Source organism: Heterodontus francisci, chromosome 27 (assembly GCF_036365525.1).
Source record: "Heterodontus francisci isolate sHetFra1 chromosome 27, sHetFra1.hap1, whole genome shotgun sequence".
In the NCBI taxonomy this organism is placed as follows: domain Eukaryota; kingdom Metazoa; phylum Chordata; class Chondrichthyes; order Heterodontiformes; family Heterodontidae; genus Heterodontus; species Heterodontus francisci.
In genome coordinates, this window is record NC_090397.1 from 63,270,965 (window position 1) to 63,290,322 (window position 19,358).

Consider the following 19,358-nt stretch of genomic DNA (forward strand, 5'->3'; position numbering starts at 1 on the left):
TTGCTGTGCACAAACTTGGCTGCAAATTGCAACAGTGATTGCACTTCAAAAGTACTTAAGTGGCTGTAAAGTGCTTTGGGGTGTCCTGAGGTAATGAAAGGCGCTATAGAAATGCAAATCTTTCTTATTTTTATCTGCTGCAAGGGTTCAGAGAGCTTGTCCACCATTTGGTCTTAAATGGAACACTGAGAAATGGTAAGTGATGGATATTGATATGAAAATTAGGGTAAGTGGGAAAGCTTTATTGTTCAATAAGATGGAATAGGAAAAATTGTGGGTGTGATGGTTGACCAACAGTGAAAAGTAATGTTAAGAGTGGACTATTAGAAGTGGCATTTGATGGTGAGTGAGTAACTCTGAGGCTGGATTTTGGACTGGGCAGTTGGTTTAGGAATGGGTGCCCAGAAACCTCTAAAATGTAAACCAAACATAAAACCTCTGGTTTATAGAATGGAGCTTTTTCAATTTACTCATGATGTGGAGGTTTCAATGGATGTTGTTGAATGTTTCAATTAATCAGCAACAAGGCAAACTCAAGTTCCGATCCTACTCTCATAATCCTTCATCCGCTTTGGGTCTGCCATCTGGAATTCCCTCCTGAAACCTCTCCACTTGTCTTCAGTTTTCAGGATCCTTCTCGAAATCCGGCCTCTTTTGGGACCAAGCTTTTGGTCACCTCTCCTAATCTCTCGCTCTCTGGCTCAGCATCAGTTTCCTTTACACCTTTTTGAAAAACACCTTGGGGTGCTTCCTTATTCCAAATGCAGTATATAAATGGAAGTCGTTCTCGTTTTAGACCCAACAAAATGTAACAATCCTGTCGGGCACAAGCCCAAGAAGTGATAGGGAAACATTGGTGATCCCAAGTGATTGGCACACAAGTGATTGGGAAACAAAAACAGAAAGAGCTAGAAATACTCAGCAGGTCGAGCAATGCCTGTGGAGAAGCAGAAGTCAATCAGCTGATGTTTCAGGTCTAAGACCCTTCAACTGACAAAGGGTCTTAGACCTGAAATACCAGGGAAAATATTTTACAGTGATTTGGAGCTGGTTGGGCCACTAAACTGTTAAATTTTAGCGCCAGATGACTGGAAATGACCAAGAGATGTCAAGGGGTCACTGGGAGAAGGAATACCTGAGTTTCTAACAATCTCCACAATATTGAGGTGGCTTGTTAAAAATTTAAGATGGGCTCCAATGAAATCGTAGTGGATAAATGCACCACCTGGTGGGGGACCGAGTCGTAGAGATTGGGATTGTGCCAGGTTTAAAATTACAGGCAGATCCCTAGTCTCTGTTGGTCAGGTGGTTGCAGTTGGGGTGGGTGGGGTGGGGTGTTGGTGGATGGTGACACAATTGATCCCAGCACCTCTGTGCTAGAGAGTGGAACAAAATCAGCCACTGTTCCTGCTCCTTGTCTCCATCCAGTGAAACCCACTGCCAAGCCCGTGTTTGTGGATTTTAGTTGAGGGCAGGATCTGGTTCGGTTTTGATGTCCTCCACAGTCAAACAGCTCAATGTCCAGGCATGTACAACAACATCCAAATAGCACCTTTAAGAAAGCAGAATGCTACATAGATGTGAACTGTAGCTGAGTTTTAAATAGGCATTTGGAGATTATAGGGGAGAGGTATGAAAGTGGAGTCTTTTTGGGATGAAAATTTCAGCTTCTAGGATCAAAATGGCTGAAGCCTCTGACTCTGGAGGGACGGATGGCTGTATATTAAACCAGTCAGAAGAACAGCACCTTAGTCAAGGTAATGGCGTGAATGTAACCAGTGCTCAATAAGCCTTACTCTAGTCAAAGCCTTCAGAAGAAGATCAGGGAAAAACAAGGGAAAAATATTGAGATCTAACTTAATGCTGTGGCAAGGAATTTGCTTCTGTACACTCGATATAATCAGTGCACTAATCCCAGACTGTACACAATTATTACAGTAATGTAAAAGCAAAATACTGCAGATGCTGGAAATCTGAAATAAAAACAAGAAATGCTGGAACCACTGACCCGAAACATTAACTCTGCTTCTCTTTCCACAGATGCTGCCAGACCTGCTGAGTGGTTCCAGCATTTCTTGTTTTTATTTCACAATTATTACAGGCTGGGAGAGCCTTAAATTTCCCCTTGACACTCCAATGGAATTGCCAATTACGCCTGCATTATTTCTCCGGCTGTGACAGGGTCAGGGAGGGTTTTTAGCTTCCAAAGCACAAAAATGTGCCGTTGGTGAGAGAGAAGGGAAAAAACAACTTTGGGAGCATTGGGCCTTTGTTGCCTGAAGCATGAACCCTGTGTTCAATCATCTCCTTGTGTAAACTGTGCAATGACAGGTGTTGCGATTGCACACGCTCAGTTTCTGCTCTGGCCAGCTCACTTTGCCCAGCAAGACAAATGAAGGGGCCTGTGGAAAATGTGACTTTTATTTTGTTAACTGTACAAACACAACCTATTTTGTGTCATGTTTTCACATCAAAAGGCATTAGTGCCACTGTATGTGGGGGTGGTGATGGTGGGGATTGTCTGTGGGGGTGGCGTAGGGGGTGGTAGTGTGGCAGGAGATCAGCACCCACATCTCTTCAGGCAGTATCATTATAAATCAGCTGCTGAACACTGTCTTGCCTTTGCCATTCTAAACTCCCGTGAAAAACAGGTAATTCATTTTGTTTTTCTGACTGACAATCTAACTTCCCAACCGCCCTTAGATTGAGAGATCAGGGTGTGAGATTGACTTGAAATTGTAAAGCAGTTCATTGAAGAAGTGATACACTCCTGCGTGCTCAAGAGGGGAACTGTCTTTGAGTGAAAATCAAGAATCTTTTGGCTCTGTTTTGCTCCAAAACAGCTGTCAAATGCTTAGTCTGCTTCAGAAAAAGAAATGAGAAATTGCTAGTGTCAGTGGATCGGAGCCAATGACCAAAATTACTAATCTGACCAGACACCAGTGCATGACTGTAATTTTAGATCTGATAGAATTATAGAATATTACAGAACAGAATGAGGCCATTCAGCCTGTTATGCCTGTACTGGCTCTCTGAAAGAGCTCGTCAATGAGTTCCATTCCCTGGTTTTTCCACATACCCTTGCATTTTTTTTCATTTTTAACTGTATCGCCAATTTCTTTTGGACAATTACTGTTAAATCTGCTTCCAACACCCTTTCAGACAATGCAGTCCTGATTATAACAACGTGCAGAGTAAAACAATACATTTTCTCATCTCCCCCATGGTTCTTTAGCTAATTATCTTAAAACTGTGTCCTATGGTTACTCACCCTCCCGCCACTGGAAACTGTTTCTCCCTCTCTATTCTATCAAATCTTTCATAATTGTAAACACCTCTATTAAATCTCCCCTTAACCTTCCCTGCTCAAATGAGAATAGTTCCTGCTTCTCCAGATGCCTTCATCCCTGGTATCATTGAAATAAATCTCCTCTACACCCTCTCCACAGCTTTGATATCATTAAGGCGAAGTGGAATAAGGAAGACAAAAAGAATAAGAAAGTTGTTGTGGCCTGATTGGACCAACCACTGAACAGATTCTCAGTACAATTGTGGTTGCAGAACTCATATTCAAGCCATAACTCACTCAAATGATGCCTGAAACCACTGCTGCAAATTTCCGCAATACCTGACCTGACCACTAGGCAGAGCACGCAAAGCATTGTAACACTGTAACGTTGTAAACATTGTAACAAAGCAAGTAGGAGCCCCCGCCCTACCCCACGCCCATTTTAAAAAATTTGTTCATTGGATGTGGGCGTTGCTGGCCAGGCCAGCACTTATTACCCATCCCTAATTGCCCTTGACAAGGTGGTGGTGAGCTGCCTTCTTGAACCACTGCAGTCCATTACAAATGCGATTTGTAATGGACAATTTATGTGCAATATGCGTCAGATGTGCTATTATTCCAATGGAGCACTGAGAACCAAGAAAAACCAAAGAATAATCACTGACAACTCCTCTGTGCAAAGGGCAGGGTTCCAGGCAGTGCTAATATCTGGGAGAGAAATCCACAGGCAGGAGAAGGAACAGCTGGACACTGCGATGGGGCCACTGTATGGTCTTTCTGGATGGATGAGGTCAGATTGACTGAATTGCCTCTTCCATCCATATCTATCCTGCCATCTGGTGGGAAACAGTGTGAAGCTGGAACTCTAAACGGGATGCACAGAGTCTCTGTGCTCCTAGCAACCTTCAAGGTCATATAATGATTGGCAGGCTACCTTCGATATCTGTCCTCGACTCCTTTTTTATGTTGTCATTGAGGAAAAGAAAAAGAACCAAAATAACACAGTGATATACAATGGAATAAATAAACAGTAATTATTGGATTAACAATTAAATTAGAGTGCAATTTGTTTGACCATTAACTTCTCAATATATCATATCACATATCATCTTGATAATAGATGTTTATTTAATATTGTATGAGTTAATCTGCCTTTTCAGCACTAGTTCATTATGTAGTTCGTTTCCTGAGCCCCTGGCATATTGTGACAATACTGCAATGCCAGTTAGGTGATGTGCTAGTTATCTGTGTGCAGAGTTTGGAGTTATTTTTTTACATGTTTTACACTCATTAGAGAAAAAATATTGGCCAGTTGAATTCATCATTTTTTTGCTGCTTCATTTTTACCTATACAGCTACCCAACAGTATATGTACTGTGGGCAAAGTGTTCACTTTCTTACTGCTTTTATTTTGAATGGAGTTGTTGCAAAATGCAACATACCATACTATACCTGTGAGGTAGATGCTCATTACTTTTGGCTCTGGTAGTTTCTGGGAGCACAGGGACTGGGAGGATTTGTATTGGAGTGGCAACAGACAAACACACTGTTTACCCATCACTTAAGATGCGCTGTAATAGCACTTCTTCTCCCTGCTGCTTTCACATGAGTTCAAGTCCTCTGAAGAAGGAATTTTCCTCCACACAAGATCAGGGGGCAGGTTGTTCAACCTTGCCCGTCTAAGAGCGAAGTCCAAAGTACGGAAAGTCCTCATTAGGGAACTCCTCTCTGCTGACAATGCTGCTTTAACATCTCACACCGAAGAGGGCCTGCAGAGTCTCATCGACAGGTTTGTGGCTGCCTGCAATGAATTTGGCCTAACCATCAGCCTCAAGAAAACGAACATCATGGGGCAGGACATCAGGAATGCTCCATCCATCAATATTGGCGACCACGCTCTGGAAGTGGTTCAAGAGTTCACCTACATAGGCTCAACTATCACCAGTAACCTGTCTCTAGATGCAGAAATCAACAAGCACATGGGTAAGGCTTCCACTGCTATGTCCAGACTGGCCAAGAGAGTGTGGGAAAATGGCGCACTGACACGGAACACAAAAGTCCGAGTGTATCAGGCCTGTGTCCTCAGTACCTTGCTCTATGGCAGCGAGGCCTGGACAACGTATGCCAGCCAAGAGCGACGTCTCAATTCATTCCATCTTCGCTGCCTCCGGAGAATACTTGGCATCAGGTGGCAGGACCGTATCTCCAACACAAAAGTCCTCGAGGCGGCCAACATCCCCAGCTTGTACACACTACTGAGTCAGCGGCGCTTGAGATGGCTTGGCCATGTGAGCCGCATGGAAGATGGCAGGATCCCCAAAGACACATTGTACATTGCTCGCCACCGGTATCAGACCCACCGGCCGTCCATGGCTCCGCTTTAAAGACATCTGCAAACACGACATGAATTCCTGTGACATTGATCACAAGTCGTGGGAGTCAGTTGCCAGAGTTCGCCAGAGCTGGCGGGCAGCCATAAAGACAGGGCTAAAATGTGGCGAGTTGAAGAGACTTAGTAGTTGGCAGGAAAAAAGACAGAGGCGCAAGGGGAGAGCCAACTGTGCAACAGCCCCGACAAACAAATTTCTCTGCAGCACCTGTGGAAGAGCCTGTCACTCTAGAATTGGTCTTTATAGCCACTCCAGGCACTGCTTCACAAACCACTGACCACCTCCAGGTGCGTATCCATTGTCTCTCGAGATAAGGAGGCCCAAAAGAAAAGAATAACTTTAGCCCAAGGGGCAACCGTCATTTTTTGTAGGCTACCTATTTTGACACTATTCCCGGCCAGAATGGAGACGATTGGTTAAGTCACTGCTAAAAGTGACTGGGATTGATTTTACACACATAATTTGTATTATGTAACTATCCTCCACTCACTCATTTCACTGGAGAAACCACCCTGCTTTTATAGAGATAATTTACTACAGTTTTGATCATGAGTTCTATTTGCTGTAGACCATTTTTAAATGGACCCTGTAAATAGACTTTGTTTGCTTTGCTGTTCACTGGTTAAATACACTTTGCTTGCTGTAAAATATATTGTTTTCTCTGAGTCCTGCTGTAAATCCTGTCCTGCCTCCAATTCACTGGCTGACACAATAGTGCCAATGGACACTCTGACTTTTGAATATAAAGGATGGAATTTCAAGCAGTGATGGATTCTGAAAGAGAGTTCCAAAGCTTTATCACTGAGTTTCAGGAGGAAGTCTTCATGTCTCATTTGCTCCCAGAAAATTGTACTTCTACATTCTATAAACTCTAGACTTCCCTCATCTGCAAGTACTCTCTGGATGACATACAGAATTTTGAGATGTCTTTGCAGTAGCTCTTTTGTTTCTGGCTTAAATCGGGGGAGCCAGAAAATTGGGCCAGTTGATTGCAATCCTGCACTACATGACAATTGTTTTGATAACTAAACTCCAGCTCTAATTCTTCCTGGCCATTGTTTTTACATGAACCTACACAGTTACGTGTTGGCGGGTATTCAACGCAGAGGACTACAAATGTCCCATCTTTCAGAAGTGAAACTAAACTGAGATCCCATCTGCTTGCAAAAGATCCCATGACCCTCTTCAAAGAAGGAAAACATCAAAATCTGATAATCTGATCATTTATCTTTTTGCTGCTTGGGGGAATCTTGCTGTGTGCTAATTGCCTGCCACATTTGCCAATAAAACAACAGTGACTACACCAATGAAAAAAAGTAATCATTGGCTTTTTAAAAAATTCATTCATGGGATGTGGGCGTCACTGGCCAGGCCAGAATTTATTGCCCATCCCTAATTGCCCTTGAGAAGGTGGTGGTGAGCTGCCTTCTTGAACCGCTGCAGTCCATGTGGGGTAGGTAGGCCCACAGTGCTGTTAGGAAGGGAGTTCCAGGATTTTGACCCAGCGACAGTGAAGGAACGGCGATATAGTTCCAATTCAGGATGGTGTGTGACTTGGAGGGGAACTTGCAGGTGGTGGTGTTCCCATGTATGTGCTGCCCTTGTCCTTCTAGTTGGTAGAGGTCACGGGTTTGGAAGGTGCTGTCTAAGGAGCCTTGGTGCATTGCTGCAGTGCATCTTGTAGATGGTACCACTGCTGCCACTGTGCGTTGGTGGTGGAGGGAGTGAATGTTTGTAGATGGGGTGCCAATCAAGCGGGCTGCTTTGTCCTGGATGGTGTCGAGTTTCTTGAGTGTTGTTGGAGCTGCACCCATCCAGGCAATTGGAGAGTATTCCATCACACTCCTGACTTGTGCCTTGTAGATGGTGGACAGACTTTGGGGAGTCAGGAGGTGAGTTACTCACCTCAGGATTCCTAGCCTCTGACCTGCTCTTGTAGCCACGGTATTTATATGGCTACTCCAGTTCAGTTTCTGGTCAATGTTAGCCCCTAGGATGTTGATAGTGGGGGATTCAGCGATAGTAATTGCGTTGAATGTCAGGGGGAGATGGTTAGATTCTCTGTAAAGCATTTTATGAGATGTCCTGAAGACTGAAAAGATGCTGCAGAAATGCAAGTTCTTTCTTAACACAACAGTTAAAACCAATTTTCTCATCAAACAACTTTCAGATGCATGCACTTTGCAACAGGGGGCACTGGATAATAACCAGGAGCAGGAACCATGGATGGTTTCTTTTCTTGGGCTTGTGGAGAGCAATTTTCATACTCCGGAACTCAACTAACTCAGCACTGTACGAGGACTGAATCTTAGATATTCTGGTATGTTTGACTCAACTGCCATCCCATACACTCAACCAAGGTTGGAGCCTTTAAAGAGCTTTGAAAATATTTAGAAACGCAAACAGAGATCACGACTACTTACAGGATGACACCTACCGGGCAAGTAATATTAATTTCTGTTCCACAAGCTATCTTTACAATACAGTGCAACCCCTTTGAGAGTAGCTAGATACTGTGTCCATTTTGGGATGAAATATGCTCTACACATATACTGGTGGTGACACAGGAAATTTGAATAGAAAAAATAAGCTTCAAAAATCACTACTGTAATTTGCTAACTAGCCAGCAGCTGTGCTGTAGAACAGATCTGAACATCCCACGAAAGAATGAAAAAAAGATAAACATCGCCTTCAGTTTACAGCCTTCCAGAATCAACAACGACTTCAACAATTTTAGCTCATAACTAATGCTCCCATTTTTCCATGCAGCAGGTGGTATGGGTCATAGTTCTGTTGTTGCCATTTACTGCTCTTTTGGACCCATCCTTTGTTTCATTACTTGACCCATTATCACCCCCTTTTTGCCTTGCACCACCATCCCTTCTTTCATTTAATCTCTCTTGCCTTCTTTCCTATCATAGATTTTTCCTTTTTGTCCATTTCTCTTCCCTGCCCCAACCTGTCCCTTTCCCTGCCTCTGTACTTGCTTAAAACCTATTACATCTCTAACTTCTCCCTGTTGTGATGAAAGGTTATCAACCTGAAATGTTAACTTATTTCTCTCTCCACAGATGCTGCCAGACGCGCTGAGTATTTCCAGCATTTTCTGTTTTATTTCGGATTAACTAAAAAGGTTTTTCATAGGAAAATAATCTAAACAGATAGGAGAACTTAAAAGGGGAATGATAGCAGAAAAATGAACAGATTAATGGAATTAAAAAATCAAAGCCTGAAGTATCAAAAGTAATTCAGCAAAACATTAAAATAGCGAAACCATTATTTTTCTTTGTATTTTCTCTCCCTTCTTTTGAAGGTACTGATTAACTGCTGCCCTCCAGTACCTCACCCAAGTATCCATTCTTCACGAGTCTTGGCATTATGTGCTGGCAGGATATTTAACACAGGAAGGCATCACAGGTGCATTTTGCAAGGTCAACAGACTTGGAACAGGATTTGGTGCTCGTGGTCGGGGGTGGGGTGGGGTGTCCCATGTGCTTGGATTGCATTGTACGCAGGTTGGACCCAACTGCAGCATCTTCGGCTCAAACCCAAGTTAAAGATCATAAATTGATGACTGAGGGACCAATCGGCTTGAATCTTGGATGCCAGTTTGACCTCCTGATTAGTGGGAAGTAATTGCATTCTCAGCTGTTTATTAGTGGATGGGACCCACTCATTGTTGTGATCTAACAACACGAGAGTCTACTTAATTAGTCCAAATGAGTGGCCTTGGTTCAGGTGAGCATCAGCGTTTTTTACCCTAAACCTCCATCAGATCTCGAAATTTTCTCTGACGGAGCTCACTTAAAAACACAGCTACTTGTTTGGATTAATGGTGCCTAGAATGCACAACATGAATGGAATCACAGCTGCGATGCAGATCAATCAACCAATAATAAAGGTAACATTGTTTTGTCTGAAAGTATCGTGGTAATGCTCAAGCGATGCTGACTAAGATGGCTAGGTCACATCGTTACAGTGGATGATGGTCACCTACCAAAAGATGCACTATATGGAGAGCTTGATGGTGGCAGTAGACCTGTTAGTGGCCAAAGCTAAGATACAATGACTCATGCAAGCAAGACATTATTTCATGCCAGATTGACTTAAATAGCTGGGAACAGTCCGCAAATGACCAAAGTACTTGACACTGAAGTGTCCACACCAGAGCACAGAAATTTGAAGAATTACAACTTCAGATTGCCACAGAAAAGCACCATTGCAGGATGCAGCAAACGACAGTAGCCCCTGTATCAGCAATTGATGGCCTACAATGCCTCCATTGCAACTGACAATGCCTTGCTCGAATTGGACTGTACTCCCACCTGAAGACTGACACAAATGAGCAGTAGATGTGAACCATTGGCAATGATGCAAAGCCAAAGAGAGTGTTCTGTCTGAAAAATATTAATGAAAGCGGGCCAAGCTATACCATATGGTTTGTCAACAATCAAGCTGATCTAGCTTCAGATACTCTGACACTGGGAACCTGGAACAGCCTACCAATACACTAACAACTCAATTGACGTTAGCAGGCTCCCTCAGTGTCTCAGTGAGTTTATCCAATGAGCAACTGGGCTATGGAGACCAGGAATTCCCCAAGTTTGGTCCTCAGTATGTACGGAGTTCGCTCTTAGCCAGGGCAGTGGTGGGGTTGCTGCAATTTGCTTTAGCACTCTGAGTTAGAGAGGATCAAACTAGCCAGGATTCCTGCTCCCGATAAATTTTCAGTGATCCCTGATGGAGGTATACACATGGACGTTGATGAGGATGAGATTGGGCTCAGCAGTAATGCCCTTTGTCCTTCAGGTATTCGCTGGATCACACTTGAATACCAGCCACCTGGGCAAGTTACCACTAGACACCTGGTGTCTGTGGAACTGTACACCTTCAGGAGAGATAGGGAGAGGAAGAAAATTAATGAGGAAAACATAAATAAACTTTAGTGGATCAAACAACCAAAAGACTGGAGATGCTAAACTCAATATCTGTTAGATGGACACTGTCTCTCAGAATTTTAATTGCTACCTGATTACTGAGGACAGAATATGGCCAGCTATTTTATTGTCATGGCAACAGAGGTCAGCAAGACAACCGTTGGATATTCAGCAACCTGGGAAGGTTGGGAAAAGCAAGATGAAGTGGAATTTATTAAATGAACACTGAAGGAAATAACTGGGCAATCCTGGCAGAGTGCAGCTTGATATAATGCTGACTGATTTTTATTGGCTCCATGTTTCACCAAACCCAACAGAGCTGTAACACCAAAAAATTCATGATCTAAAGGAAAATATTCAGTGTGACAATACCTCAAAGAATACTTCCATATTGCCATAACCAGAAAATGTCACTCGATTGATGTACCAGTTATTGGCACAGGGTAAGAGATTTGGAGATAATAGATTGGGTGTGGGAGGCGAGGGTGATCATTCAACAAAAACAAGACCAGAAAGACTAATAGAAATGTGATAGAGATGCTTAAAATCATGAGCGATTTCGATAAAATAAGTAAAGAGAAACTGCTTCCAGTGGCTGAAAGGTTGATAACCTGAGGTCACAGATTTAAAGTGATTGGCAAAAGAACCACAGACGACACGAGGAGAAACCTTTTCACGCAACGAATAGTTAGGATTTGGAATCCCCTGCCTGCTAGGGTGACGGAAACAGATTCAATAGCAGTTTTCAAAAGGGAGTTGGGTAAATACTTGAAGGAGAAAAAATTGTAGGGATATGAGGAAAGAGCCAGAGAGTGGGACTAACTGGATTGCTTTGCCTAAGAGCCGACACAGACTCACTGGGCCGAATGGCCTTTTCTGTGCTGTACAATGCTATGACTCTCTGACTAGACTATCAATCAGAATTATTGATGATGATGAAGACAAAGAGGCTATTAATTTAAAAACACATCAAAAAATATGGAACCTGAAAAAGTCAAGCCTGCCCCTACTACAGATGATGCAATCAAAGACCTTATAACAATTATTTAATCTCCTGAGGAAACCAACAAAAACCTTTCCTACTCCCTTTTCCTCCAAAGGTGATCAAACAAACCCCAGAAAATCATCTGTGTTCAGCTTTACCTAGATTTTTGAATCAGTCAGCCTGACCTTTCTCTTTAGATTTGACCTCAGTTGACTCAATGCCTTTATCTTGTCCTCTTTCTATCTGCGCAGTCCAGAGAAGCAACAGATGAGCTTGACTCTTATATCCGATCCATTCAAATACAACTGTGGGGCAGAAGACAATTCTCTTTTCTTAAAATACACAATAACAGGAAGTGAGCAACAGAAAGTTTTGAATGAGAGGGAGTCTTTTCAAAGAACTGTTTGAAAAGTAATTTCCTACTGATTTCATGAAATAATAAATCTAGTCAAAATCTGAACAGTAGTTAAATTGGGATTCGTGCAGTAATAACTACTGCACTTGATAGATGCTTCAAAAAATAAAAAAACATTTCCTTATCCTTTTTGTGTACATTAACTGGTTGTTAATTTGCCTATTTCAAGGTCTTTAGAATTTGGATGAATACCACAGGATAACAATGAAAGAAAATAAAGGGTTGGCATAGTAATGAATTTGGCAATCGTTCGTTCAAAGGTACAGTCATTGCATTCTGCTCCACAGCTATCTTGCTTTCCGTTGAGAAGCATTTTTACACATCATACTGAAAGAATTTTATGAGATAAGAGAAGTGTAAGGAAGAAAGGAAAGGGAACAGAAACCAATAACAAATATTCTCATGCTGTACTTTTGCATGTCTCATGGCACAATGCAAGAGCAGGGAGCTCTGCTGGTTTCTTGGCCAACAATCCTTCCTCAAAACTAAAGCCACCAACAAAAGGTTAACTAGTCATTTGATTCTTGGGTCTTCTTGGAAAGCTGTTGGCACAAAATGGCCGGTGTGTTTACTTCCATACTGCACTTCAAAAACAACTCACTGTGGAAAGTGCTATGAGCTAAAGCCTGGCTACCCAACCCAAACCTGACTACATGTGTCAGGTTCGGGTGGGGTTGAGTCTATATTCTGTGTCCAACATCCGGGCTCAGGTCGGGTCGGGTTGGACTGTACTGTTTTGTTTTGTCTTGTTTTCTTTTTAATCTATGTTTTGACGCGATTTCTTTCTATTTCAATAACATAGTTGATATTTTCTGGCATGAAAAAAAATTAAAAGACTCAGGCCCAGGTCAGGTTTGGGTTGGCTGTGGTCGGGTCAGGCCTGGGTCCGGTTTTAATTTTATATCTGAGCCAGGCGTTTCTATGAGCCATTTTAATGTGAAAGGTGTCAAATAACGTATTATTTCCATTTCTCTTATTCTTACAGAAAAGAAGGGGAAAGTAAAAGAAAGGAGAATCATGGATGTTGATCTCTTGTCATGAAAAGGCACTAATCATACACATGGGTAAAAATGCGTTATGCTAGTTGTAGTGCTTGACTGATCAGTTTGATTGCTTAAACCTCCGGGTGGAGCTAGAGAGCAGAAGTGGAATTGTGGGAGATTTCTGGAAGCTTCCAGGGGACATTTTGAATCTGTCTCACAGACACAGGCTGCTGTTAAGACATGTGCTCCAATCTGTAAGACCTTTTATTGTTAATGTTTAACGTGCTTTAAATAAACCAGTTGGTTATTTAACACAGTGTGATATCTGCATTGCTCAGAGTTAAATCAGATATCAAAATTAAACTCAGTGTAAACACAACACCAGTAACACAAAATGGCTGATAATGAACAGGCAGCTTGTTTTACCAAGCTCAATTTTTACTGAAGTCAATGAAACAGAAAATCAGACACAGTATAAACTGGGCTGTCAATTTGTTATCAGCATGTTTCACACATCTGCTATAGATCAATTTCACTCCCAGAAAGCTAACAGAGAATTAGAGAGAACAAAAAGAAATAAAAACTTGCATTTATATAGCGCCTTTCATGACCAGATGTCTCAAAGCACTTTACAACCAATGAAGTACTTTTCAGTGTAGTTATTACTGTTGTAATGCAGGAAACATGGCAGCCAATTTGCACACAGCAAACTCCCACAAACAGCAATGTGATAGTGACCAGATAATCTATTTGTTTTTATGTTGCTTGAGGGATAAATATTGGCAGGACACTAGGGACAACACCTCTACTCTCATTCAAAATAGCAAAGCACCATGGGATCTTTGGTATCCACCCAAGCAGGCAGATGAGGCTCCAGTTTAATGTCTCATCCAAAAGGCAGCACTCCCTCAGTACTGCACTGGAGCATCAGTGTAGAGTTTTGTGCTCAAGCCCTGGAGTGGCACTTGAACCCAAAACCTGTGTCAAAGGTGAGAGTGCTACCAACTGAGCCATGGCTGACACTCCGACTAGAGTCTTTTGACTCTGGCAGATGTTCCCATCACAGGCATGGACTCACTACTGTTGGAGCAGAAACTCTGAAGCTCTGGAGCAAAATGATATTCCCTCTCTAAATTTTTTCAGTCTGTATTTGAGTTTGGCTGACGTGTGTAACATGTCATCGTAGATCATATAAATAAACAAAAAAACAAGCTAGAAATAGCACACCCCAAAACATTACACAAACTGGTTGAGCTGCATCAAAAATACTTTTAGCTTCTCATACCTTTCTGACTAAAGACTATTTGTATAGCACCTGTTACGACCAGGTGAGAAAGGTGTCTAGGGTTCCCTCTCAGCCTTCACCTGGTCTTGCCATAACAGGGTTTAATTTTTAAAACACCGTGTTTTTAGCTCCCCCTTGGTGAATCCTTGTTCACCGCTTTTCAATTATACGGCAAATAAACCAGCACAAACAGGTTTCCTTAGGTTTAACGAAGAAAAATTTAAATTTATTAAACTTAAACTCTAATTCGGTTGATGCCTACCGGTACATAACGTGCCCACGCTAGCATGCATATGCAATACACACATGCAAATAGAGACAGAAAAGAGCAGAAGTAAAATAAAGTGGAAATGTTTGAGACAATATCTGAAGAGTTTTTGTTACGGTTCTTCGAGCTCACTGTAGAGTCCTTGATTGTAGGTAGATCTTGCTTTTCTTTGGGGCCCAGTATTCTTCTTCAACCTTGTTCATTGTAGGAGACTTTTCTCTCTTGGGTTCATGTGTCTTCCGTGGATTCAGAGGCTTGTGAGAAAGAGATGGGAGCAGACAGGAGAGATCTTCTCAGTCCAGGAGCAAACAGTCTTTCTGAGTTCAAACACTCTGTGGCCAGTTTAGAAGAAAACCCTGGAACAGCCAGTTAGTCATGTGACCAGCTGGTCTAACCAGTCCTGGATTGTATTATCTTGGCAGTCTCTGGAATGCTGCTCTTATACACAATACCTGGTGATCAAAAGTCCACTGTGGGTTGAACATGTTGGGGAATGGCCACTTTGTCCTTCCAAGCCCTGTCTGTTAATATGCAAATATCTTTTCCAGCCATGGCTGACCTGTTTAACAAGTCATTTTCTCGTTCCAGCAACAGTTTAAAATCAATGTTCATGACAAAATTAATGTGCCTCATTCCTGGCAGGTGGGGGCCTAACATGACACACATTAACAAGTCATCAGGACATGCCAAAGGGCATCACAAAATTACTTTGAAGTGCATTTCCAGTAGTTATGTAGGCAAGTGTGGCAGCTATTTTGGTCATAATTAGGTCCCATAAACAGCAAATGAGGTGAATGTCCAGTTGATCTGTTTTTGGTAGCGTTCCTCAAGGGAGGCATTTTGACCAGCCCATCAGGGGAACTCTCTGTTCTTCTTTGAATACCTAAACTGGGAGACAGAACCACAATTTAATGGCTCATTCAAAAATAACATTGTGGACAATACAGCATGTGCTCAGTTCCTGAAGTCAGACTTCAATGCATAAGTTCTCATTCAGGATAGTGGTAAGTCTCCCTGTCACTTTGGTATATCTCTGTCTCTCACTACTCCTTTCTTCTGTTTGTCTCTCCTCCTTTGTTTCTGTGTTGTGTCTTTTCTCCCCTACACCTGTGTTGTGTCTCACCTCCTTCCTTTCTCATCTTTCCATTGCTTCCCCCTTGCTGTTTTCTTCCCTTCTGTTTTATAGTCTCCTGTTTCTCTCTCTCCTCTTCCATTTCTCTTTACTCCCCTCTGATTCTGGCTCATTCTCACTCCTCATCTGTTTCTCTTCACCTTCACACCTATTTTCTGATGCTTGCTCTTTCTCATATTCCACATTGTGTGGGGAAATTTCAGGACAGGAAGAAAGCAGGACCATTGATGAAGTGGTGTTAGTCAATGGGCACAGGCAGGGGCTATTGACTAAGAGGTCCAAAGAGCACACGAGAAAGCGGATGAGAGGGTGAGCGTGGCTACTAAAGGAGCCTGGCAAATGGGAAGGAGTGGAGATGGCCGTTAAAGCAAGTTGAAGAGAGACTGGCATCCTTACAGCTGCATATGAAGTGGGAATGCTACCAAGGCTGAACAGTGCAAGGTTTGAAATGGAGCAGTGCCCAGAGTAAATACATCAAAAATGTATGGTTGTGCTGAGGGAAAGGACTTATCATGAGTGACATGAACTGCAGCCAATCAGAAAGGGCCAGCATCACTTGTGCAATTTATGAAAGATGCTGTCACCATATCGCAAATTCACATTTTAAATCTTACAGAAACAAAATAGCAAATTTCCTTCTGACTGGCCACCACTTAAGGCAGCAACTGGGAATGCTCCACACTAAGGCTACCAGAATAGGGTCAAATGGCATGTTCCTAAGTGGATAAGTCGCCATTGTGTTTGCCTGTACAGAAACTGCGCCAGAGAGAATTACAATTATTCTTTGGCTAGTAAATCAACTGGGGACTTACAACAGATTAAGAATGTTTTTGATTTCATTATAGTGCTGTTATTGTTGTGGATAATGATGTTCTACACTGTTACGTTGAATGCTCAAATCCAATGGATTCTTTTCACTCACAAAATTACTGCTGTTTTGCCTTTCAGGCTATTATGGTAAGTCACAATCACTGTAAGACTTTCAAACCGCATGAGTGACAATTAATATAATCTCACTTAATGTCAAGGGTATCAATCATTCTATTAGAAGGAAGAAGATCCTTCCACTCTGTAAGAAAGGAGCAGAAAAGCACAGCATATTTCTAAGAATCTCATTTTAAAAAATATACGTATTCTCTGGATGTGGATGACTTTAGAAAAGCTGGTGTTTATTGTCCATCCCTGGCTGCCCAGAGAATGTGGCGGTGGGCCCCATTCGTGAACTACTGCATAGATTTGATACAACTGAGTGGGTTTGCTAGGCCATTCCAGAGGGTAGTTAAGAGCAAACCACGTTGGTGTGGGACTAGCTTCATATGCAGGCCAGACTGGGTAAAGGACGGCTACTTTCCTTCTCTAAAGGACATTAGTGAACCAGCTGGGCTTTCGCAACAATCTGATCATGAGGTGACCATATATGTATGGGGCAAAAGCACCAACAAATCCCTCTGATAGTGGGAAATAAAGTGGAGAACGAAGGAAGGTTTGTCATTAAGGAGAAACTTGTCATTAACCAGTTCAATTCTTCGCCCAATCCCTCTCCTTTTCTCTAACAGTGATCCCTGAAGGGACACAGTTCCACTAGCACTGACAGACTTCTTCTACCCCACCAAAGTGGTCATGCCTCAATGTGAGCCCAGACAGTTAATATCAGACAGCCTATCTGACTGTGGGGTAGCATCATAAAGTATCCTGATCAACTCATCACCCTTTATCCGTACAACTGCTTTTTCCAGCAGCAATCAATGGATAGTAAATCAGAAATGGGAACACTGCGTATCCCTGGGTCAGAAAATCCATCTGCAACACTGGTCATCTAACAGCACAAAATGGGGACTGAATCTAGGATCATGCAAACCTGAATAGCTCAGCAGCACACTGTACTTACTGCTGAAAGATTGAGGAAAACTTCCATTAATAGAATCATACAATCTTATATCACAGAAGACTATTTGGCACCTTGTGCCTGTGCCAGCTCATTGAAAGAGTTATTCAATTAGTTTCACTTCCCCCCTTCTTCCCCATAAATTTTCTTTTTGTATTTATCCAATTCCCTTTTGGAAGTTACCATTAAATCAGTTTCCACCACCCTTTCAGACACTGCATTTCAGATGACAACAACTTGCTGCATAAAAAGGTTTCTCCTCATCTACCCTCTGATTCTTTTGCCAATTGTCAGAAATCAGTGTCCAACCCACCTGCCTGTGGAAATAGTTTCTCCTTACTTACTCTCTCAAAACCCCACAATAATTTTGCACCCCTCATTCAAATCTCTCCTTAACCTGCTCTGCTTTAGGAGAACAATCTCACCTTCACTAGTCTCTCCATATAACTGAAGTGCCTCATCTCTGGTACAATTCTGGTAAATCTTTAACACCCTCTCCAAGACTTCTTCATTTCTTTAATAAATTGCATGGAGGGAGTGGTACTTCACAAAAGTGAACACATTTTTAATTAAAATCTAATCTAGTGGTGGATAATAGAGGGGGATACTACACAACGGATATTACTGGGGAGGCTCAGCAGTTCTGTCAAATAAGACATTTAATGTGGATAAATGCAAATACAAACACATATGAATAACATTTGATTAAAAAGATGAATGACAGACGCTCAAAAGAGATTTAGCAGGAGAAGGGTTTGGGACTAACTGATGGTTAATAAAATTTTCATAGTGTGAGACCATGAGTAATAAGGTCAGCAGGATATTGGGATACAGTAGTGAAAGCATGGGGTCTGTGTCCAACAGGATGGTACTAACTGTGGAAGATGACAGTGAAACAGTGTTGATTTTTACACCAGGATAGTGAATATGGCGCAAAGGGCAGAAAACATAGGCGACTTCTGGATTTAAAGCAGCATTGGGTTGCCAACCTGGACTCTCCAGGAATTGAGCGTTATTCTCCAGGACAGTGCTTCAAGCAAAACTTGGGAGAAAAATCACAGGGGGCATTAAAAAAAGGTGCGTTTTTATTATTTTTGAACACTTCAGTCATAAAACTATTGACAATGGGGAGAAAAGGCTGTTTGGCTGAGAGTCATCCAATGAAGAGTCTGTTTGCTTTCCAATTGAAGATGCAAGGCGATGCACCGTGATGCTGGACATGTCAGCCAACCAATGGCAGGAAAGCGGAGCTGGGGCAGTTGGAGGCAGGAGGTCATGTGACATAACCTCCAGGAATATTTATTGTTTTTTGTGAAGAGCTATTTTATTTCACTTGCAAAGGTTGTGCACCTTCTCCTCTCCTGCAAGGAATGGCTGGTACTTCAGTCACTCACCAGTACCTCACCCACTCTTCACATATCAGCTTTCACGTTGAGTGCTGGCAATCCATTCTAACACAGGGGCATCACAGCTGAGCATAGCCTTATCTTCACCTGACGTCCAAAGAGATGTCACTCGATAACTGGTTGAGGTTTCCCCACTTCCTGAAACCCTGAAGTGCCCACAGACTGCACCAACTAAGATTAGCTAATTTAACATAATCCGTGGCAACGGACCGTCTGGGCTCATGTTTAGCTACTTATCACCTCATCTTGCTGAGCCATTGGTGACCCAACCAATGAGCCATAACATTTTATGATGTATATCTTCAAAGCCAATAGTAAGAGTTAATAAATTAATAGAGAGCCCAGCCCATGAGTTTAAAAAGTAGGGTAGCATCAGCTAAATG

At 42.3% G+C, this 19,358-nt stretch overlaps 1 protein-coding gene across 8 annotated transcripts in view; it reads right to left on the reverse strand.

Moving 5' to 3' along the window:
- celf2 (cugbp, Elav-like family member 2) overlaps positions 1 to 19,358 on the reverse strand; it is a 567,676-nt gene that overhangs the window by 360,994 nt on the left and 187,324 nt on the right. The window contains exon 1 of one of the 8 annotated variants that reach the window (XM_068059500.1): positions 11,787 to 11,878. The exons of the other annotated variants lie outside the window; for them this stretch is intronic. The gene's annotated coding sequence lies outside the window, so the exon portion shown is untranslated. Of the gene's footprint in view, positions 1 to 11,786; positions 11,879 to 19,358 lie in introns of those variants that run through there. 8 annotated transcript variants of the gene reach the window in all.